Genomic DNA, 24633 nt, shown 5'->3' on the forward strand with positions numbered 1-24633 from the left:
GATGGAAGCAAATCTAAGAATGTACACATAAGTGCCCTGAATACCTTAACCCTTAGAGGACCTTGCGATTTTCTGCTTTTGTGTTTTCGTTTTTCACTCCCCACCTTTCCAGAACAATAACTTTTTTTTCCCCCAAGAATCCTGTCTGTAATGATATTACCTCTGTGTAGAGATAAGACAGGATCCACCATTCACAAGTGATTGTCAAATCTTATCTAGTCCTTCCTTGTACAATGACCTCTGCACAGGTCACAGAGCATGCCCAGAAAACTCTCCCATGGAAGTCAATAGTGTCCCCTATGTATTATGGCCCATAGTGGTGCCGTTTCTAAATGCTGTTGACAGCAGCTCAGGCAAGATGGCAGCACCCATAGTCATGTTCAGGAAATAGATTAAAAAAGGATATGTGTTACTATCTGATTTTAACTGGCAGATAAGATTTTTTATGACAAATTTCCTTTAAAGGAAACTGTCACGATGATCTAGTACTGAAGATAAGGAGTCCAGGCCATTTTTTTTTTTTTTTTTTACTGTTGCCCCCCTTTCCCCTTCTGTCAGCACTCAAAACTGCACTGAACTACAGTCTGGACTGCTGTCATGCTAACATAATGGAGAGGACTCATGTGCACATGCACAGCAGTCCTGACAATACAATATACACTGCTCAAAAAAATAAAGGGAACACAAAAATAACACATCCTAGATCTGAATTAATTAAATATTCTTCTGGAATACTTTGTTATTTACATAGTTGAATGTGCTGACAACAAAATCACACAAAAAAAAAATGGAAATTAAATTTTTCAACCCATGAAGGGCTGGATTTGGAGTCACACTCAAAATTAAAGTGGAAAAACACACTACAGGCTGATCCAACTTTGATGTAATGTCCTTAAAACAAGTCAAAATGAGGCTCAGTAGTGTGTGTGGCCTCCACGTGCCTGTATGACCTCCCTACAACGCCTGTATATGCTCCTGATGAGGTGGCGGACGGTCTCCTGAGGAATCTCCTCCCAGACCTGGACTAAAGCATCTGCCAACTCCTGGACAGTCTGTGGTGCAGTGGATAGAGCGAGACATGATGTCCCAGATGTGCTCAATTGGATTCAGGTCTGGGGAACGGGCGGGCCAGTCCATAGCATCAATGCCTTCGTCTTGCAGGAACTGACACACTCCAGCCACATGAGGTCTAGCATTGTCTTGCATTAGGAGGAACCCAGGGCCAACCGCACCAGCATATGGTCTCACAAGGGGTTTGAGGATCTCATCTCGGTACCTAATGGCAGTCAGGCTACCTCTGGCGAGCACATGGAGGGCTGTGCGGCCCTCCAAAGAAATGCCACCCCACACCATTACTGACCCAATGCCAAATCGGTCATGCTGGAGGATGTTGCAGGCAGCAGAACGTTCTCCATGGCGTCTCCAGAATCTGTCACGTCTGTCATGTGCTCAGTGTGAACCTGTTTTTATCTGTGAAGAGCACAGGGCGCCAGTGGCGAATTTGCCAATCTTGGCGTTCTCTGGCAAATGCCAAACGTCCTGCACAGTGTTGGGCTGTAAGCACAACCCCCACCGGGTGACGTCGGGCCCTCATATCACCCTCATGGAGTCTGTTTCTGACCGTTTGAGCAGACACATACACATTTGTGGCCTGCTGGAGGTCATTTTGCAGGGATCTGGCAGTGCTCCTCCTGTTCCTCCTTGCACATAGGCGGAGGTAGCGGTCCTGATGCTGGGTTGTTGCCCTCCTACGGCCTTCTCCACGTCTCCTGATGTACTGGCCTGTCTCCTGGTAGCGCCTCCATGCTCTGGACACTACGCTGACAAACACAGCAAACCTTCTTGCCACAGCTCGCATTGATGTGCCATCCTGGATAAGCTGCACTACCTGAGCCACTTGTGTGGGTTCTAGACTCCGTCTCATGCTACCACTAGAGTGAAAGCACCGCCAGCATTCAAAAGTGACCAAAACATCAGCCAGGAAGCATAGGAACTGAGAAGTGGTCTGTGGTCACCACTTGCAGAACCACTCCTTTATTGGGGGTGTCTTGCTAATTGACTATAATTTCCACCTGTTGTCTATCCCATTTGCACAACAGCATGTGAAATTGATTGTCACTCAGTCTTGCTTCCTAAGTGGACAGTTTGATTTCACAGAAGTGTGATTGACTTGGAGTTACATTGTGTTGTTTAAGTGTTCCCTTTATTTTTTTGAGCAGTGTATATTGAGCACATATTTAAATGCTGACAGTGGGGGAAAGTAGAAAAATATTGATCTGCGGTAATATTCATGTTTTACTGCAGATAATAGTCCAAAATCCTTGCGACAGATTTCCTTTAATAAGCAGACAATTTTCTGCTCCTCGCAGCATCTAAATGCGCCTTCAAGGTCCCTTTACGAGGGATGGCAGAGCAGAAGATTGTCGGGAGGGAAGCATTCCTTCCCGACAATTGCCTGATCATCAGCGGAGGAGACTGCTGCAATTACATACAGTGATCTCCTCAACAGTATGGGGAGGACTTGTTTGCCGGCAGCAGATTGTGTTTTCATCTCTATGAACACTTGTTCTCAGTCCGTGTAAAGGGCCCTTTACTCTAAGCATGCCAGAAGAATGTTTTCTAAATCTTATTAAAAATGTGCATAGTTTCAGGCTTTGTTAATTATGTCTCGATTACCTCTGAAGCATAAAGGCAAGATTTAACCTGCCTGGAGTCATGCAGTCAGTGTTCAGAATGATAATGAAGCCTGTTTTAACCACCTCAGCTCCCCCCCTGACCAGACCACTTTTTACAATTCTGCACTACACTACTTTCACGGTTTATTGCTCGGTCATACAACTTACCACCCAAATGAATTTTACCTCCTTTTCTTCTCACTAATAGAGCTTTCATTTTTTTTTTTTTATATTAATCGAAATTAACTTTCATTCACTTTCTGTTGTAAAATTTTTCAAATAAAACTACATTTCTATATACATGTTTCTCTAAATTTATTGTTCTACGTGTCTTTGATAAAAAAAAAATGCAATAAGTGTATATTTATTGGTTTGGGTAAAAATTTCGGAAAGTAGACACGCTAAGGTATTCGCTGATGGGCATAGGGAGTTCATGGAAGTTTTTATTTTTTGTCACAAGTTAGCGGAAAATGATAATTTTGTATATTTTTATTTATTTACAAAGTCTCATATTCCACTAACTTGTGACAAAAAATAAAACTTTACATGAGCTCGCCATGCCCCACATGAAATACCTTGGAGTGTCTTCTTTCCAAAATGGGGTCACTTGTGAGGCATTTATACTGCCCTGGCATTTTAGGGGACCTAAAGCGTGAGAAGTAGTTTGGAATCCAAATGCGTCAAAAATGCCCTGTGAAATCGTAAAGGTACTCATTGGAATTTGGGCCCCTTTGCGCACCTAGGCTGCAAAAAAGTGTCACACTTGTGGTATCGCCGTACTCAGAAGAAGTAGGGCAATGTGTTTTGGGGTGTATTTTTACATATACCCATGCTAGGTGAGATAAATATCTCTGTAAAAGACAACTTTTCCCATTTTTTTTATACAAAGTTGTCATTTTACAGAGATATTTCTCTCACCCAGCATGGGTATATGTAAAAAAGACACCCCAAAACACATTGCCCTACTTATCCTGAGTACGGCGATACCAGATGTGTGACACTTTTTTGCAGCCTAGGTGCGCAAAGGGGCCCAAATTCCAATGAGTACCTTCTAGGGGGGCATTTTTAGACATTTGGATTCCAGACTTCTTCTCACGCTTTAGGGCCCCTAAAATGCCAGGGCAGTATAAATACCCCACATGTGACCCCATTTTGGAAAGAAGACACCCCATGGTATTCCGTGAAGGGCATGGCGAGTTCATAGAAGATTTTTTTTTTGGCATAAGTTAGCGGAAATGTATTATTTTTTTTCGGTTCTCACAAAGTCTCCCTTTCCAATAACTTGGGACAAAAAGTTCAATCCTTCATGGACTCAATATGCACCTCAGCAAATACCTTGGGGTGTCTTCTTTCCAAAATGGGGTCATTTGTGGGGTGTTTGTACTGCCCTGGCATTTGAGGGTCTCCACAATAATTACATGTATGGCCAGCATTAGGAGTTTCTGCTATTCTCCTTATATTGAGCATACGGGTAATGAGATTTTTTTTTTTCATTCAGCTTCTGGGCTGAAAGAAAAAATGACCGGCACAGATTTCTTCATTCGCATCGATCAAGGTGGATGAAAAAAATCTCTGCTCAAAAATGTGCAAAAAAAAAAGGCGTCTGCCAGGACATTGGAGCTCTGCCCAACATCCAAACCCACTCAGCCCGTATGCCCTGGCAAACCCGATTTCTCCATTCACATCAATCGATGTGGATGAATAAATTATTGCCGGAATTATTATTATTTTTTTATATACATAGTGTTTGCCAAAGCATATGAACACCGCCCCTCAGCTCATAAGCCACGGCAAACGTATCTTTTTTACTGCAGAGGAGAAATCTCGTCTTGCAGCATGCATACACCGACTTTTGTGTAATCTGACAGCAGCGCAATACTTCTGTCAGAATGCACATCAGTGCTGCAGTTGGTCGATCGGTTGGTCCACCTAGAAGGTAAAAAAAAAAATGGCCGCAACGCAATAAATTTATTAACATTAACTTTATATAACATTTGAAACAGAACTTTATTGAACTTTTGGAACATTAACTTTTTTGCTTACCTGTGATTTTTTTTTTTTTTTTTACCTTTATAGGACAAACCTCTCGTTCCCCATGGGACAATGTGCAAAGCGCAAATCGCCCAGAGATGTGGCGAAGTACATTATGCACTTTGTCCCAGGTGAAAGGAGAGGTTTGCAGCAGCTCTGTGTGAAAGGGCCCTAAGACCCCTGTGTGCCTGTCCTGTGTCACGCAATCCCCATACTAAGTGTACCTGTGTGTGGTACTTCCGGAAACACTCCCCTAAGCATCGGGCAGGGTGGTCAGGGCAGTCAGGACAGAAATAGCGGGTGTCATGCCTTATTCCACTCCTGCTACAGACACAACATCTTTTTCGGGGTGGCGCTTGGTTTGAGGTACTAGCAACGACAATGGGGAAATGTCGCTCGTGTAGACAGCTCACTACACTGGTGGTTGTGGCCACGGAACCTCCTGGATACAGGAGGTTCTCGATGTTCTCTTCCTGAAATTTGATGAGCAAATTATAGTTGTGGACACAAAGGGGCTTTTTAATGACTCCAGTTGCTCGTTCAATTTGGATTGTCGTGTCTGTGTGAATGGAGGAGAGCATGTAAACGTCACACTTGTCTCTCCATTTCACCGCGAGCAGTTCTTCGTTACACAAGGCAGCCCTCTCCCCCCTTGCAAGACGGGTGGTAACGAGCCGTTTGGGGAAACCCTGGCGACTAGGTTGCCCTGTGCCACAGCAGCCAATCTGTTCTAGAAACAAATGCCTGAAGAGGGGCACACTTGTGTAGAAATTGTCCACATAAAGATGGTACCCCTTGCCAAATAAGGGTGACACTAAGTCCCAGACTGTCTTCCCACTGCTCCCCAGGTAGTCAGGGCAACCGACCGGCTCCAGGGTCTCATCTTTACCCTCATAGACATGAAATTTGTGCGTTTAGCCTGTTGCTTATACAATTTGACCCCATACCATGGGATGTATTGTTGGAAGCCAAGGCGCCCGGTAAAATGTATCAGAGACTTGTCTATGCAGATGTTTTGCTCAGGGGTATACAAATCTGCAAATTTGGTGTTAAAGTGGTCTATGAGGGGCCGAATTTTGTGGAGCCGGTCAAAAGCTGGGTGGCCTCTGGGACCAGAGGTGCTGTTGTCACTAAAGTACAGGAAACGCAGGATGGCCTCAAATCGTGTCCTGGACATGGCAGCAGAGAACATGGGAATGTGATGAATTGGGTTCGTGGACCAATATGTATCACGACCGGCGTGCCTATCACATACGTGACACAAAGGGAGGGAAAAGAGAAGGCTCTGTCCAAGGGAGAGGGAAAGGTGGTGACCCCCATCTCACCTTGAGGCTGGCACCTGACTGCCCTGACGTCCCTAGACGGGTTCCTCACCCGTACGCCGATCGCGTGCCTAAAACCCTGGCTTTCCCTAAGATGAGCCCTAGATAGTGAATAGGTCGGTGGGAACACTAGTCCGCACCACTAACTCTAAAGGAAACCACCAAGGGGAGGACAGACAATACATAATCCCAGGTGGGCGACAACAGAAAACAACAAAAAGCCCAACAGGGATCCGGAGGGTAACACTCTGGAACAACAACCAGGATTCACAGCTCCAGTGGGTCAGTATAGAAGTCCAGGCAGGAAGCTCTATATCTGGCAACCAGAGAAGTGAGAGAGGAGAATATAAGGAGATTGGGAGTGACAGACAAGAAACAGCTGAGGAGGAGAAGCTATGGATCCCTGAGTGAGACAAAAAGGATAGTAAGGCAAACACTGAAAACTATCATTAAGAAACAGCGTGATCTTTAGACATAGAGCGCGCAGCCACCCGCTGCGACTTCCTGACCCCGGGTATAACGGAGTCAGACGTGGCTCTTGACACCCTCGTGACAGTATCCCCCTTTCTACGAGGGGCCTCCGGACACTCAGGACCAGGTCTCTCAGGATGAGAGGCATGGAAAGCCTGAACTAACCTGTTGGCGTTTACCTCTGACGCTGGAACCCACATTCTTTCCTCGGGGCCGTAACCCCTCCAATGTACCAGATACTGAAGAGAGCGGCGGACCAGACGAGAATCAACAATTTTGGATATTTGAAACTCCAGATTACCATCCACAATAACAGGAGGGGGTGGCAGTGGTGATGGTTCTAGAGGTGGAACATACTTCTTGAGTAACGACTTATGGAAGACGTTATGGATCTTAAAAGTCTGAGGTAGCTCCAGGCGAAAAGCCACAGAGTTAATGACGGCTACTATTTTGTAAGGACCAATGAACCTAGGACCCAGTTTCCAAGAGGGAACCTTCAACTTAATATTCCTAGTAGATAACCACACATAGTCATTCACTCCTAGGCAGTGTTGTATCTTGGTTTTGTGCTGCCCTAGGCAAGACTAAATTCTGGCACCCCCCTAATATAAATTTGACCCACCCCTTCCTGTTACGGCCAAACCCCTTCCTCTGTAAACCCCACCCCTTCCCCTTTAGGCTCCACCCTTTCCTGTTTTGCATAACAATATTAAGAAATTTATCGCGATAACAATATATATTTTGCAATAAATACCCGTTTAAAAGAAAAAAACACAAGGAGACGTTATATTGTATGGGGCAGCCTCAAGGAGACGTTATACTGTATGGGGCACTGGGGCAGCCACAAGGAGACATTATACTGTATGGGGGATTGGGGGTGGCCACAAGCAAATAGTGCACTGTGTCATAAATAAAAGGTGGGATGTCAGACTGTCTATGGTGACCCTGGCCTCTCCTCGAGGCTGCCCCAGGCCATACAGTCTGTATGGGGCAGCCTCAAGGAGAGGCCAGGGCCACTATAGACAGTCTGACATCATACCACCTTTATTTATGAGTCTCACTCTCACTGTGCACCATTTGCTTTTTAACTCTCTTGTCTCACTCACTCCTGTTTGTTCCTCTGCCTGGACCTGGTCCTGGACACTCCTCGCAGGGTAGGTAGGCCAGGAGTCAGGCAAAGTGGCCAACTCTGTTCTATGAGTCTGACTGACGGTGTGTGAGGAGGGAGCCGGTCTGGGCAGACTTTTCCCGGCTGGCTGTGGCTGCAGCTTGTGTTGTGAATATTCTGACCCACTGCGCATGCTCAAATATGACGACTCGGTGCAGGAGCAGTAGGAGCCGGAATTTTCTGCTACTACGGCTCCTACTGCGCTTCGGGCATGAGCAGTGGGCAGGAATATTCTGTTACTGGGCCTGCGCCGACAAACCCCCAGCAGAGCCAGTCAGGAGCGGAGGGAAGAGACGCACCTCCCACGTCACTCCTGGACGTGACGTGGGTAGCAAGGCTGGGTAGGTAAAAATTCCTGAAACAGCTGGGGTCGGGAGGAGGAGGGAAGTCACTCCTTCGCTATGCGGCGCCAGCGATGCTGCCGCTCGCAGCGGCATAGTGAAGGATCGGATCGATCGGCAAGTATTTGTGTACGTTAACTAAGGCAAACAAGGCATTTTGCCGCCCCAGGCAAATGCCTTGTTTGCCTCGCGATAGATACGCCTCTGCTCCTAGGTCCGGACCTGGCGACCGTTTCTTATCAGCCATGCATTTATATTTACCTCCCATATTTTTCAAGTTAGCGTGCACCTTCTGCCATACAGAACCGTTCCTCTTTAGGAACCCCAGAAGACCCCCCTCTTTGAAAGTACAGAATTGGGGATGAAAACCATATGCACCAAGAAATGGTGACTTGCCAGTGGATTCCTGACGGCGATTATTTATGGCAAACTCGGCTAACGGTAAATATGATGACCACACCTCTTGATTTTCAGACACAAAACACCTTAGATATGTCTCAAGGTTTTGGTTGGTACACTCAGTCTGTCCATTCGACTGAGGATGGAAAGCTGAGGAAAAAGATAAGTGTACCCCCAAACGGGAACAAAAAGCTTTCCAAAACTTAGAAATAAATTGGGTTCCCTGATCCGAAACCACATCGGAAGGGACCCCGTGAAGCTTCACGATTTCACTGATGAACACCTGAGCAAGAGTCTTAGCATTAGGAAGTGCGGGTAACGCAATGAAGTGTACCATTTTGCTAAACCTGTCTACTACAACCAAGATAACTGTTTTACCTGCAGACAAAGGTAAGTCAGTGATGAAATCCATTGACAGATGTGTCCATGGCCTATTGGGAATGACAAGTGGCAATAAAGACGTGTATGAGAGACTTTCGCGCGTGCACAAGTAGACACAAAATCAATTACATCCTGACGCAACCTTGGCCACCAAAAACGACGAGACAATAGCTCCAAGGTTGCTTTACTACCCGGGTGCCCAGCAAGTGCCGAATTATGATGTTCCTTTAATAATTCGAGACGCAGGTTTAACGGTACAAACAATTTCTCTGAGGGGCAAGAGACCGGGGCGTCCCCCTGGGCCTCTAACACCTTCCCCTCCAGAACAGAGTGTACAGCAGAGACAACCACTCCTCTTTGTAAAATGGGTACCGGATCACTAACATTACCCCCTCCAGGGAAACTACGAGATAATGCGTCTGCCTTGGTATTTTTTGCCCCAGGACGATAGGTAATAACAAAGTTAAACCTGGTAAAAAATAGCGACCACCTAGCTTGTCTAGGGGTGAGACGCTTAGCCAATTCGAGGTACAGAAGGTTTTTGTGATCCGTAATCACAGTGACGGGGTGGATTGCTCCCTCTAAGAAGTGACGCCATCCTTCAAACGCTAGTTTAATCGCTAATAGTTCCCTATTTCCAATATCATAGTTTTTCTCAGCTGTAGATAATTTTTTGTAAAAGAAAGTGCAAGGATGCCATTTGCCAGGAGACGGACCCTGAGACAGTACAGCCCCCACTCCCACCTCTGACGCATCTACTTCAACAATATAAGGCTGGGAGACATCGGGTTGAATTAGAACAGGTGCCGAAGTAAATCTCTCTTTTAGAGAGGAAAATGCAATTTTAGCGGTGTCAGACCATTTAGAAAAATCAGTCCCCTTCCTAGTCATGTCAGTAAGGGGTTTGACGATCACTGAATCATTTTTAATGAACTTTCTATAGAAATTTGCGAAACCCAAAAACCGTTATAGAGCTTTAAGGTTCTCAGGAAGATCCCAATCTAAAATTGCCTGGACCTTCCTAGGATCCATACGGAAACCTGAAGAAGATAATAGATATCCTAGGAACTGTATTTCCTGAACGGTGAAGACACACTTTTCAATTTTCGCATATAATTTATTCGTTCGTATGACCTGCAGTACCTGTCTGACATGTACTTCATGAGTTTTCAGATCAGCCGAATAAATTAAGATATCATCTAGGTATATCACAACAAACCTGCCGATAAGATGACTAAAAATATCATTAACGAAATGTTGGAAGACAGCAGGAGCATTGGTCAGACCGAAAGGCATGACTAAATTTTCATAATGCCCCTCAGGGGTGTTAAAAGCTGTCTTCCACTCATCCCCTTCCTTGATACGAATCAGATTGTAGGCCCCCCTAAGATCAAGTTTGGAGAACCACCTAGCACCCGCAATCTGATTAAAAAGGTCAGGAATGAGAGGAAGAGGGTATGGGTCTCGGATGGTTATCCGGTTTAGCTCGCGGAAATCTAGGCAAGGACGCAGGCCCCCCATCTTTCTTTTTAACAAAGAAAAACCCTGCAGCCATGGGTGAAGAAGAGGGTTTGATGTGTCCCTTAGCTAGACTCTCGGAGATATAATCTTTCATGGCTTGTCTCTCGGGACCCGAAAGATTATATAACCTGGTCTTGGGTAATTTTGCACCGGGAATCAGGTTAACCGGGCAATCATAAGGACGGTGAGGTGGTAACTTCTGACAACCCTTTTCAGAAAAAACGTCCTCAAAGTCCGAAATAAATGTAGGTAGGGTAGCTATGGAGGCGACTAAGCAATTGCTATTTAAGCAATTTTCTCTGCAATGCTCACTCCACTCCAATATCTCCCTGGCCTGCCAATCCACCACAGGATTGTGCGCTACCAACCAGGGAAGCCCCAATACCACAGGAGAGGGAAGGCCCTCCAGAACGTAACATGAAAGACACTCATTATGGTGGTCCCCTACCCGAAGGTGTAAGTTATGGACAATGTGAGTGAGGTTTCTCTGAGACAGAGGAGCAGAATCAATAGCAAATATGGGAATAGGCCTCTGCAGCGTACAGAGAGACAAACCCATAGTGTGGGCAAAATGGGCATCAATCAAATTTACCCCTGCTCCACTGTCTAAAAAGAAAGAAATAGTCTCCGTCTTAACACCAAAAACAATAACCGCTGGCAACACAAATTGAGATGCTCGTATGGAGGAAATGTATACCCCCCAGCTGACATCCTCCGCACAGCCTGGGGTTAGTGGTTCCGACGGTCTTTTGTTTTTGAGAAAGGAAGGACAGACATTAATGAAATGACCCCTTTCCCCACAGAAAAAACAAGCCCCACGCCTACGGCGAGCCTCAGGAGGATGGACCTGACGAGTAGTTCCTCCTAGCTGCATTGGCTCGTCTAGGTCAGTACAGACTAACTGCTGCTTGGGAGAGGTTACCAATTGCTCAGGAATTTTCAATCTCTCCCTAAGACGTCTATCTATTCTGATAGAGAGGGACATAACAGCATCAAGGGAAAGGGGAGTCTCATACAGCGCAAGCGCATCCTTAACCCTTTCGGATAACCCAGAGCAGAACTGACTCCTGAGAGCCGGGTTGGTCCACTGAGTATCCGTAGCCCACCTACGGAACTCTGAGCAATATTCCTCTGCTGGCCGATATCCCTGTAGGAGTCTCCGTAACTTCGACTCGGTCAGGGTCATCATATATGAGACCCAAGGCCCCAAAAAATTCATCCACTGACCGGAGAGCCTGGGAACCAGGGGGTAAAGAGAACGCCCAGGATTGCGGGTCCCCCTGAAGCAGGGAAATAACAATCCCCACCCGCTGTTCTTCATTACCAGAGGAGTAAGGGCGCAGCTTAAAATATAATTTACAGGCCTCACAGAACGTCACAAACTTGTCCCTTCCCCCAGAAAATCTGTCAGGAAGAACAACCTTGGGTTCTGCAACAACCTGGTTACCCATAGCAACCGCTGGGCTTGCGGTCTGCTGCATTTGCTGGAGGACCGACGCCTTCAATCCTGCCACCTCCAAAGACAGGCCTTGAAGTTGTTTTGCCAAAGCAGCAATAGAATCCATACTGGATTCTAAATAGAGAGAAAAAAAAAATAATATATATATTTTTTTCCTTCTCTTCCCAAAAAATAAGGGCCAGATATAATATCACGACCGGCGTGCCTATCACATATGTGACACAAAGGGAGGGAAAAGGGAAGGCTCTGTCCAAGGGAGAGGGAAAGGTGGTGAACCCCTATCTCACCTTGAGGGTGGCACCTGACGTCCCTAGACGGGTTCCTCACCCGTACGCCGATCGCGTGCCTAAAACCCTGGCTTTCCCTAAGATGAGCCCTAGATAGTGAATAGGGCGGTGGGAACACTAGTCCGCACCACTAACTCTAACCCTGGGTTCCGACCTGAGCGTTCTGAAACGAGCGCTCTGTATGCGCGATTGTACCGGCGTTAACAATCGCGCATACAGAGACAAGCAAACACACATTGTCGCGCATTCCCGAAAGTCTATGTACAGAAATGCGCGACAAACGCCCCCAAAAAAGCTCAAGAACGAACTTGTTTGAGCGTCAGGCGTTTTACAGCACGATCGTACGCGCTGTAAAACGCCCAGGTGAGAACCATTCCCATAGGGAAGCATTGGTTTCTCCTTGTTGGGCCTTTTACAGCGCGTAGGAACGCGCTGTAAAACGCTCAGGTGTGAACTTAGGGTAAAGGAAAACACCAAGGGGAGGACAGACCATACAGACAACATATAATCCCAGGTGGGCGACAACAGAAGACAACAAAAAGCCCAACAGGGATCCGGAGGGTAACACTCTGGAACAACAACCAGGATTCACAGCTCCAGTGGGTCAGTATAGAAGTCCAGGCAGGAAGCTCTATATCTGGCAACCAGAGAAGTGAGAGAGGAGAATATAAGGAGATTGGGAGTGACAGACAAGAAACAGCTGAGGAGGAGAAGCTACAGATCCCTGAGTGAGACAAAAAGGATAGTAAGGCAAACACAGAAAACTATCATTAAGAAACAGCGTGATCTTTAGACATAGAGCACGCAGCCACCCGCTGCGACTTCCTGACCCTGGGTATAACAGAGTCAGACGTGGCTCTTGACACCCTCGTGACAATATGACCGCAATTCATGCTTTTTTATCAGGCCCATGTTGAGGAGAAGGCCTAGAAAAGTTTTAAATTCGGAAACTTGGACGGGTTTCCACCGGAAAGACTGGGCATAAAAGCTTCCCGGGTTGGCGGATATAAATTGAGTGGCATACCGGTTTGTTTCTGCCACGACTAAGTCAAAGAGCTCCGCAGTAAAGAACAGCTCAAAAAAAAACAGTGCCGATCCGATCTGAGCTGTCTCAACCCGAACTCCAGACTGGGCGGTGAAAGGGGGAACTACTACTAAGATGGGGGCTGCCAATCAGGGTTTGCCAGCACCTCAGGGACTCCAGGGGCTCTACGGGCCTGTCTGTGCGGTGGCTGCGACGGGGGAACTACTGCACGTGCCACCGTACCAGCCTTAACTGCCCTTCTGGTGCTCGCCACTTCACCATGTTCTACGGCAGTGCTGGTATTAGGTCCAGGATGGGATGCGCTGCTGGTGTATGCCTCACCACGTAATCCGACAGCGCCAGCCCCACTCTGCTGCCCTTGAAGCGGATCCTGCGCAACCTGTGGTCTAGCAACACGGGGCCGGGTACGCCTGGGTACGAACTTTGGGTCAGACTGCCAATGCTTTCTACAGGTTCGTATTCTGACCCGCTGGATTCGTCAGATGAGGGTTCCCATTCCTCATCCGACTGGGTCAGAAGCCTGTAGGCCTCTTCAGAAGAATATCCCTTACTTGCCATTTGGTAAACTAAATTTAGGGGGTATTCCCTGAGACTACCCAAGAAAAAAAGCAAGCCTGTCTTACGAATAGGAGCTAGCGAAGTACAGGAAGCCGATGCGACTGATAAAAAATAACTGATTTTTTTTATCGCCGCAGTGCTTGTGTAGTGATTGTGCAGTGATAATAAATAAAATTAAAATTTTTGTCACTGCGGTGGGGCGGGCGTGGGTGAACTCACGTGTGGGCGACCGATCAGGCCTGATCGGGCAAACACTGCGTTTTGGGTGGAGGGCGAGCTAAGGTAACACTAATACTATTATAGATCTGACTGTGATTAGTGCTAATCAGCGAATCAGTGACTGCGGTGGGCCGGGCGCTAACTGAAGCTAACTACCTACCAAAGGGGCCTAAACTATCCTAAAACATAACCGTCAATACTAGTGGAAAAAAAAAAGTGACAGTTTACACTTTTTTCCCTTTTACTAGTGATTGACAGGGGTGATCAAGGGGTTAATTGGGGTGATGGGGGGGGGGGGGGTGATCTGGGGCTAAATGTGTTGTGCTTGGTGTACTCACCGTGATCTGTGCTCTCTGCTGGGACCAACCGATGAAAAGGAACTAGCAGAGAGCTCAGAAGCTATTTAACACATTACATTCATAAATATAATGTGTTAAATGGCTTGTGATTCGATTTTTTTAAAGTCATCAACCTGCCAGCGCAGATCATTGGCTGGCAGGCTGGTGACGAACTTCTCCTGCGACTTTTCCTGGCCCGCACTGCGCATGTGCGGGCCGGCTTTGCGAGACGCGAGATGACGTGCCGATGCGTCAACGAGGAACAACCCGACCGCCCGCAGGACGCATCCCTGCGTTAGGCGGTCGGGAGGCGGTTAAAGGGCTTCTGTCACCCCCCAAAAGTCATTTTTCATTTTTGGGCTAATTAAAATCCTTATAGTGCGATTATTCAATATATAGTGCTCCTACCTTTTTCTGTGGCTTAGTTTCTTTAAAAACCGCACTTTTATAATATGTTAATTACCTGGCTACCAGCAATTAGGGCGGTTGCTTGCTGGTAGCCGCCGCATCCTCCTTTAAAAAAAACGCCCCCTCCTCCTGTTTGACAGGGCCAGCGAGCGCTCTCCTCCTCCGGCTGGCCTTGTCTGCGTTCCAAATCACGTGCCTGCGCCGTACCGGTCTTCAGTCGGCGCAGGCGCACTGAGAGGAGGGCGCTCGCTCGGCGCTCCTTCCTAAGTCCGCCTGCGCCAATGACGTCACATCTACACCCGACGCAGGCGCACTGAGGAAGAAGCGGCCGAGCGAGCGTCCTCCTCTCAGTGCGCCCGCGCCGACTGAAGACCGGTACGGCGCAGGCGCGAGATTTGAAACACAGACAGGGCCATCCGGAGGAGGAGAGCGCTCGCTTGCCCTGTCAATCAACAGGAGGAGGGGGCATTTTTTTTAAAGGAGGATGCAGCGGCTACCAGCAAGTAGACGCCCTACTTGCTGTTAGCCAGGTAATTAACATATTATAAAAGTGCAGTTTTTAAAGAAACTAAGCCACAGAAAAAGGTAAGAGCACTATATATTGAATAATCGCACTATAAGGATTTTAATTAGCCCAAAAATGAAAAATTACTTTTGGGGGGTGACAGAAGCCCTTTAACCTCTACAGGACTGCCGCACGCAGGGATGCATCTTTGTGGCGGCCCTGTAATTCCTCCTGGACGCGCCGGCGCGTCATCTCACGAGACGCGAGATTTCCTGTGAACGCGCGCATACTGCAGGTAAGCTAATGGATCTACAGCCTGCCAGCAGTGGCTGTAGATGCAATTTTTTTAACCCCTAAAAGGTATATTAGACGCTGTTTTGATAACAGCGTCTAATATACCTGCTACCTGGTCCTCTGGTGGTCCCTTTTAGTTGGATCGACCACCAGAGGACACAGGCAGCTCTGTAAAGTAGCACCAAACACCACTACACTACACCCCCCCCGTCACTTATTAACCCTCTGATCACCCCATATAGACTCCCTGATCACCCCCCTGTCATTGATCACCCCCCTGTCATTGATTACCCCCCTGGAAGGCTCCATTCAGATGTCCATATGTGTTTTGCGGATCCGCGGTGTCCGTGTTTTGCGGATCCATGGATCCGCAAAACACATACGGACGTCTGAATGGAGCCTTAGAGGGGGGTGATCACCCCATATAGACTCCCTGATCACCCCCCTGTCATTGATCACCCCCCTGTAAGGCTCCATTCAGACGTCCGTATGTGTTTTGCGGCTCCGTTCCATGGATCCGCGGATCCTCAAAACACATACAGACATCTGAATGGAGCCTTAGAGGGGGGTGATCACCCCATATAGACTCCCTGATCACCCCCCCCCCCCGTCATTGATCACCCCCCTGTAAAGCTCCATTCAGAGGTCCGTATGTGTTTTGCGGATCCATGGATCGGATCCTGCAAAACACATACGGACGTCTAAATGGAGCCTTACAGGGGGGTGATCAATGACAAGGGGGTGATCACCCCATATAGACTCATTGATCACTCCCCTGTAAGGCTCCATTCAGACGTCCGTATGTGTTTTACGGATCCACGGATCGGATCCGCAAAACACATACGGACGTCTGAATGGAGCATTACAGGGGGGTGATCAATGACAGGGGGGGTGATCACCCCATATAGACTTCCTGATCACCCCCCTGTCATTGATCACCCCCCTGTAAGGCTCCATTCAGACGTCCGTATGTGTTTTACGGATCCACGGATCGGACCCGCAAAACACATACGGACGTCTGAATGAAGCCTTACAGGGGGGTGATCAATGACAGGGTGGTGATCACCCCATATAGACTCTCTGATCACCCCCCTGTAAGGCTCCATTCAGACATTTTTTTAGCACAAGTTAGCGGAAATAGATTTTTTTGTTTTTTCTGTTTTTTCTTACAAAGTCTCATATTCCACTAACTTGTGACAAAAAATAAAATCTCACATGAACTCACCATACCCCTCACGGAATCCAAATGCGTAAAATTTTTTAGACATTTATATTCCAGACTTCTTCTCACGCTTTAGGGCCCCTAAAATGCCAGGGCAGTATAAATACCCCACATGTGACCCCATTTCGGAAAGAAGACACCCCAAGGGGCATATTGAGTCCATGAAAGATTGAACTTTTTGTCCAAAGTTAGCGGAAAGGGAGACTTTGTGAGAAAAAAAAATAAAAAATCTGCCAACTTGTGCCAAAAAAAATATCTTCTATGAACTCGCCATGCCCCTCATTGAATACCTTGGGGTGTTTTCTTTCCAAAATGGGGTCACATGTGGGGTATTTATGCTGCCCTGGCATTTTAGGGGCCCTAAAGCGTGAGAAGAAGTCTGGGATCCAAATGTCTAAAAATGCCCTCCTAAAAGGAATTTGGGCCCCTTTGCGAATCTAGGCTGCAAAAAAGTGTCACACATGTGGTATCGCCGTGCTCAGGAGAAGTTGGGCAATGTGTTTTGGGGTGTCTATTTACATATACCCATGCTGGGTGAGATAAATATCTCTCTATAATGACAACTTTGTATAAAAAAATATGGGAAAAGTTGACTTTTAGAGAGATATTTATCTCACCCAGCATGGGTATATGTAAAAATACAACCCAAAACACATTGCCCAACTTCTCCTGAGTATGGCGATACCACGTGTGACACTTTTTTGCAGCCTAGGTGGGCAAATGGGCCCACATTCTAAAGAGCACCTTTAGGATTTCACAGGGCATTTTTAACACATTTGGATTTCAAACTACTTCTCACGCATTAGGGCCCCTAAAATGCCAGGGCAGTATAACTACCCCACAAGTGACCCCATTTTGGAAAGAAGACACCCCAAGGTATTTCGTGATGGGCATAGTGAGTTCATGGAAGTTTTTATTTTTTGTCACAAGTTAATGGAATATGAGACTTTGTAAGGAAAAAAATTAAAATCATCATTTTCCACTAACTTGTGACAAAAAATAAAAAGTTCTATGAACTCACTATGCCCATCAGCGAATACCTTAGGGTGTCTACTTTCCGAAATGGGGTCATTTGTGGGGGGGTTTCTACTGTCTGGGCATTGTAGAACCTCAGGAAACATGACAGGTGCTCAGAAAGTCAGAGCTGCTTCAAAAAGCGGAAATTCATATTTTTGTACCATAGTTTGTAAACGCTATAACTTTTACCCAAACCATTTTTTTTTTACCTAAACCATTTTTTTTTATCAAAGACATGTAGAACAATAAATTTAGAGTAAACTTTAAAGTATATAGAAATGTATTTTTTTTTTTTTTTAAATTGCAATTGAAAGTGAAAAATGTCTTTTTTTTAAAAAAAATTCTGTAAATTTCGATTAATAACAAAAAAAAGTTAAAATGTCAGCAGCAATAAAATACCACCAAATGAAAGCTCTATTAGTGAGAAGAAAAGGAGGTAAAATTCATTTGGGTGATAAGTTGCATGACCGAGCAATAAACCATGAAAGTAGTGTAGTGCAGAAGTGTAAAAAGTGGTCTGGTCATTAAGGGTGTTTAAGCTAGGGGGGCCGAGGTGGTTAAAGGGTTTCTATCACCTCGTTTTGACATAATTAGCTATCAGACACTAGCGATCCGCTAGTGTCTGCTCTACCAAACAATGCTATTATAATACCTTTGTGTGCAGCCGTTTGCCTAAAAACGAACTTTTATTGATATGCTAATGAGCCTCTAGGTTCTACGGGGGCGTCTTTTCAGCACCTAGATTCCACCAATTTTCCCTGCACCTACCTACTTAACTAAGACTTAACTTTTATTTCCTATTGTTTAATATTACTGGTGTGAATCGCTAATTGGCCTATGGCATATCTAATATACAGGCAGCGCGCAGCCTGTTGGCATAAGTGTGTATCAACTCAGCAACCTAGTCAGGTGACAGTCCTGACAAGGTGGTCTAATGTGATGTATAAAGGCCAGTGATCACTGAAAATTTTAACCAATTAGCTATTCACACCAGTAATATTAAACAATAGGAAATAAAAGTTAAGTCTTAGTTAAGTAGGTAGGTGCAGGGAAAATTGGTGGAATCTAGTCCATAAGGACATTAGTAGTAGTGTATGTTGGTTAACACACCATACCCCTGCTCTTAAAGGGGAAGTACAGTAATTGTAGTTCAGCACCTAGAGGCTCGGTCTACTCACACATAATGCCGCCCAGCGCGTCCCTCCAGCCCGCCCATCTCCTCTGGAATGCGATCCTCCCTCTGAGCCAGCGGACGAATTCTCGCGCCTGGGCCGTGCGCGTCTGTATTCGGCGCAGGCGCAGTGAATGTCTGACTGCTCCCTGCACAGACATCTCCACTGCGCCTGCGCCGATTACGTCAGAGTGCTCCGAGGAACAGATGGCGCAGTGGAGTTGCCAGCGCAGGGAGCGTTTAGACAGTCACTGCGCCTGCCCTGAATACAGAGAATTTGTCCGCTGGCTCAGAGGGAGGATCGCATTCCAGAGATGGGCGGGCTGGAGGGACGTGCTGGGCGGCATTTTGTGTGAGTAGACCGAGCCTCTAGGTGCTGAAAAGACGCCCCCGTAGCACCTAGAGGCTCATTAGCATATCAATAAAAGTTTGTTTTTTAGGCAAACGGCTGCACACAAAGGTATTATAATAGCATTGTTTGGCAGAGCTCTGATGGCTAATTATGTCAAAATGAGGTGATAGAAACCCTTTAAGGTCTAATTCACTATTTTAAAGGATTAATAAAAAGAGAAAAAGCAGAAACAGCAGCAGCTTTACCGTTTAGGACAAAAAGGTCAAAGCTTGTTTAGGCATTATTGTGGGTCTCAGAGGACAAGTCCCCACCAGTCGGGTTTTGATGGCATATTTAAAACTTCTTAAACAACTTGTCATATGATTACAGCTTTAATCAGTCAAAGAGGTTGTCACTTCAGCAAATGGCATTTATTATGTAGAGAAAGTTAATACAGGGCTTACTAATGTATTGTGATTGTGCAAATTGCTTCCTTTGCTAGCTGTTATAATTTTTCAATCATTATATTATAATTATTAATCCATCAGTGGTGGCCATGCTTGCACACTATAGAAAAAAGCACGAGCCTATATGAGCTCCCATGGTCTCGGCAATTAGAGACGCCAGCGCTTTTTCCTATAGTGTGCAAGCATGGCCACCACTGATGGATTGTAGGGTGGTCGTAACCATGGAAACGAGCAGTGTATAATGTGAGGGAAAAATGAATCCAGCCAGCAAAGGAGACAATATGGATAATAACAATACATTAGTAAGTGCCTTGTATTAACTTCCTCTACATGATAAATGCAACTTGCTGAAGTGACACAACCCCTTTAAAGATGTTTTCCCGTACTAATGTGGACATATTGAAGACCTATCCTTAGGTCTGAAGACCTATCCTTAGCTGATCGGAGAGGGTCCGACTCTTGACAACTATGCAGATCATAATATACCAATCACAGCATCGTACATTGTATAGCTACTGTGCTTTCTATTGCAGATCAGTCCATTCCCTTTGAAGGGACTGAGCTACACAAAGGCAATAGGACCAATGGACATGACGTGAAAGCCAACCAAAAGCTGGTCAGTGGGGGTGCCTGGAGTCAGACCTCCACCAATCAGATATTGATGGCCTACTTAAAGGACTAAGGTTAGGTCATCAATATTAAAGGGGTTGACCAGGCTTTTTATACCCATCAATATTGGATCAACACTCCCATCAATCAGATGTTCCAAAGTAGCTCTTGCACCAGTGGTGCAGAACAACACCGCTGAATTCACTGTGCAGTGAACAGAGCTGGTTAGTGCATTGCTATCACTTCATTGGGAGCAGCACTGCAGTGACCAGCTCTGTCCAATACGCAGTGAACAGAGCTGTGTAGTTCTCTAGGCATAGAGATGTGCAGTGTGCATTCGCCGGTTACTTAACCGACGCAATCGCAATGCATATCACTATGCCTCTGCCCACGGTGGACAATGTACTCTACATGCCCGGGCCCGGCTGAGAAGCAGGCAGGCGCTGGATTACAAATGGAGATGAGAATGACAACACAAGGATACAGGGCTGGCCGGATGATGGAGGGGAGGAATCAGGCGCAAGTAAGGCAGGGAGCACTGGGCACTTGCAGCACACACGCCACCCCTGGACACTTGCAATTGCTATATTGCTTATCTTTAAAACTTTTTTTTGGGTGCTTTAGAGACTTTGAAAAAGTAAAGCCAGGTACCATCATTGTTATATTATAACATCAGAGCTATATTATAAGTTTAAATCAGGCATGCTCAACCTGCGGCCCTCCAGCTGTTGCAAAACTACAACTCCCATCATTCCCGGAGCCTACAGAGGGGCATGGTGGGAGTTGTAGTTTTACAACAGCTGGAGGGCCGCAGGTTGAGCATCCCTAGTTTAAATCATGTCATGTAGGTAACAGAATCCCTTCAATTATACATGTCATTAACCTCTCAATTATTCATTCAGGATTTAATAATACTTCAACCAAAAAAAGTATACATTTGGCAATTTACAATTCATGGTAACTCATCTTTGTTCTTGACACACTAAATAAACAATGGTAATAAATTGTCTTCAATGGCCTTTGTCACAAAATAACACTAACAACTGGATAACAGTTAGAAAGCAGGGTCGAGGTAAGGGTGCCAGGGAGACTAGCCCTGATTTGACACACCCCAACAAGTTTGCAAGGTTTGCAAATGAGAGGGATTTCAGTTCAGGGAGAGCACTGCTGCAGCCAGACACTTCCTCTGCCAGTCAGGGAAAAGTCAGCTCCAGTAAGCAGGGGACCAGGAGAGCAGAGCAGGCCAGACAGGTGCTGGTAGTGGGAGACTCAATTATTAGGGGTACAGATAGGGCGATCTGTCACAAAGACTGGGATCGAACGGTGTGTTGTCTTCCTGGCACTCGAGTTCGACACATAGCGGTTGGGGTTGACAGATTACTGGGAGTGGCTGGAGAAGATCCAGCAACCATGGTCCATATCGCAACTAATGACAAAGTTAGAGGTAGGTGGAGAGTACTCAAAAATTATTTAAAAGATTTAGGTCACAAGCTTAGGGCAAGGACCTCAAAGGTAGTGTTTTCTCAAATACTACCTGTACCACAAACCACACAAGAAAGGCAGCGGGAGATTAGGGAGGTTAATTTGTGGCTCAATAACTGGTGTAGGAAGGAGAGGGTTTGGGTTCCTGGAGAACTGAGCTGACTTCTCTGTCAGCTACAGGCTCTATCGTAGGGATGGGCTGCACCTCAATGGGGAAGGGGCAGCTGTGTTGGGGGAGAAGATGGCTAGAAGGTTGGAGGAGTGTTTAAACTAGGGACTGGGGAGGAGGGTAATTACATTATAGGAGGGGAAGATAGTGCAGATAGAGACCGGGGGCAAGGTAGTGGGACTGGGGGAGGAATGGAAGGAGGTACTAGAACAGTTCAGAAGGAAAGGTCTAGGGTAAAAAAATATAAATAAACCTCTTAATTTTATGTACACTAATGCCAGAAGCCTGACTAATAAAACTGGCGAACTGGAATTAGTGATGTGTGAGGAGGAGTAAAACGTACAGGGTTACAGTCTGTTTAGAAAGGATCGCCAAAACTGGAGAGGGGAAGGGGTCTGCCTTTATGTAAAGTCCTGTCTAAAGCCCTCAGTCCGAGAATATATAAGTGAGGGACATGAACATGAGGGACATGAACATATACTCCACTGTGAGTAGAAATACATGGAGGGAACAACAATAATAAAATACTAATAGGAGTTTATTATAAACCACCTAATATACCAGAGTCCACAGAAAATCTGCTACAAAACGAGATAGACGAGGCAGCAAATCATAATGAGGTCATTATTATGGGGGACTTCAACTACCCAGATATAGACGGGGAAACTGAAACCTGTATGTCTCTTAAAGGAAACAGGTTTTTGGCAATAAACAAAGACAATTAGCTTTCCCAACTGGTTCAGGACCCGACTAGAGGGACGGCCATACTGGACTTAAAGGGAACCTGTCACTAGTTTTATGGTGTCCTAACTAAGGGCAACATAAATAAGTCACTGATTTGCTTAGCAAAATGCTGGGTCACTTTCTTTAATTGACCCAGTCAATCTGCCAACATCTTGTATTGAAAAGCTCCAGCTGATAATGATGAGTCATAAATATTCATGAGCTCCTGACTCTCCCCGCCCACCTGCTGCCGAGTGACAATTATTTTCCATATGAATCAGCAGCAGGTGGGCAGGGGAGTGGCTATAGCTCTGAATTAAATATACACTGGACTCAATGACATCACGCTGGACTCCAATCAGCTCATTAGCATGCGACATGTGGCATCTTTGTGTGTATATTATGAGGTAACCATCTGTCACACCAGTAAGTGAATACAAACCGGATTCCAAAAAAGTTGGGACACTATATATATCGTGAATAGAGTTGAGCGAACACCTGGATGTTCGGGTTCGAGAAGTTCGGCCGAACTTCCCGAAAATGTTCGGGTTCGGGATCCGAACCCGATCCGAACTTCGTCCCGAACCCGAACCCCATTGAAGTCAATGGGGACCCGAACTTTTCGGCACTAAAAAGGCTGTAAAACAGCCCAGGAAAGGGCTAGAGGGCTGCAAAAGGCAGCAACATGTAGGTAAATCCCCTGCAAACAAATGTGGATAGGGAAATGAATTAAAATAAAAATTAAATAAATAAAAATTAACCAAAATCAATTGGAGAGAGGTCCCATAGCAGAGAATCTGGCTTCACGTCACCCACCACTGGAACAGTCTATTCTCAGATATTTAGGCCCCGGCACCCAGGCAGAGGAGAGAGGTCCCGTAACAGAGAATCTGTCTTCATGTCAGCAGAGAATCAGTCTGCATGTCATAGCAGAGAATCAGGCTTCACGTCAGCCACCACTGCAACAGTCCATTGTGATAAATTTAGGCCCAGCACCCAGGCAGAGGAGAGAGGTCCCGTAACAGAGGATCTGGCTTCATGTCAGCAGAGAATTAGTCTGCATGTCATAGCAGAGAATGAGGCTTCACGTCAGCCACCACTGCAACAGTCCATTGGCATATATTTAGGCCCAGCACCCAGGCAGAGGAGAGAGGTCCCGTAACAGACAATCTGGCTTCATGTCAGCAGAGAATCAGTCTGCATGTCATAGCAGAGAATCAGGCTTCACGTCACCCACCACTGCAACAGTCCATTGTCATAAATTTAGGCCCAGCACCCAGGCAGAGGAGAGAGGTCCCGTAACAGACAATCTGGCTTCATGTCAGCAGAGAATTAGTCTGCATGTCATAGCAGAGAATGAGGCTTCACGTCACCCACCACTGTAAGAGTCCATTTTCATAAGTTTAGGCCCAGCACCCAGGCAGAGGAGAGAGGTCCCGTAACAGACAATCTGGCTTCATGTCAGCAGAGAATCAGTCTTCATGTCATAGCAGAGAATCAGGCTTCACGTCAGCCACCACTGTAAGAGTCCATTTTCATAAGTTTAGGCCCAGCACCCAGGCAGAGGAGAGAGGTCCCGTAACAGACAATCTGGCTTCATGTCAGCAGAGAATTAGTCTGCATGTCATAGCAGAGAATGAGGCTTCACGTCAGCCACCACTGCAACAGTCCATTGGCATATATTTAGGCCCAGCACCCAGGCAGAGGAGAGAGGTCCCGTAACAGACAATCTGGCTTCATGTCAGCAGAGAATCAGTCTTCATGTCATAGCAGAGAATCAGGCTTCACGTCACCCACCACTGTAAGAGTCCATTTTCATAAGTTTAGGCCCAGCACCCAGGCAGAGGAGAGAGGTCCCGTAACAGACAATCTGGCTTCATGTCAGCAGAGAATTAGTCTGCATGTCATAGCAGAGAATGAGGCTTCACGTCAGCCACCACTGCAACAGTCCATTGGCATATATTTAGGCCCAGCACCCAGGCAGAGGAGAGAGGTCCCGTAACAGACAATCTGGCTTCAT

This window comes from Bufo gargarizans, chromosome 10, assembly GCF_014858855.1.
Source record: "Bufo gargarizans isolate SCDJY-AF-19 chromosome 10, ASM1485885v1, whole genome shotgun sequence".
NCBI lineage: Eukaryota > Metazoa > Chordata > Amphibia > Anura > Bufonidae > Bufo > Bufo gargarizans.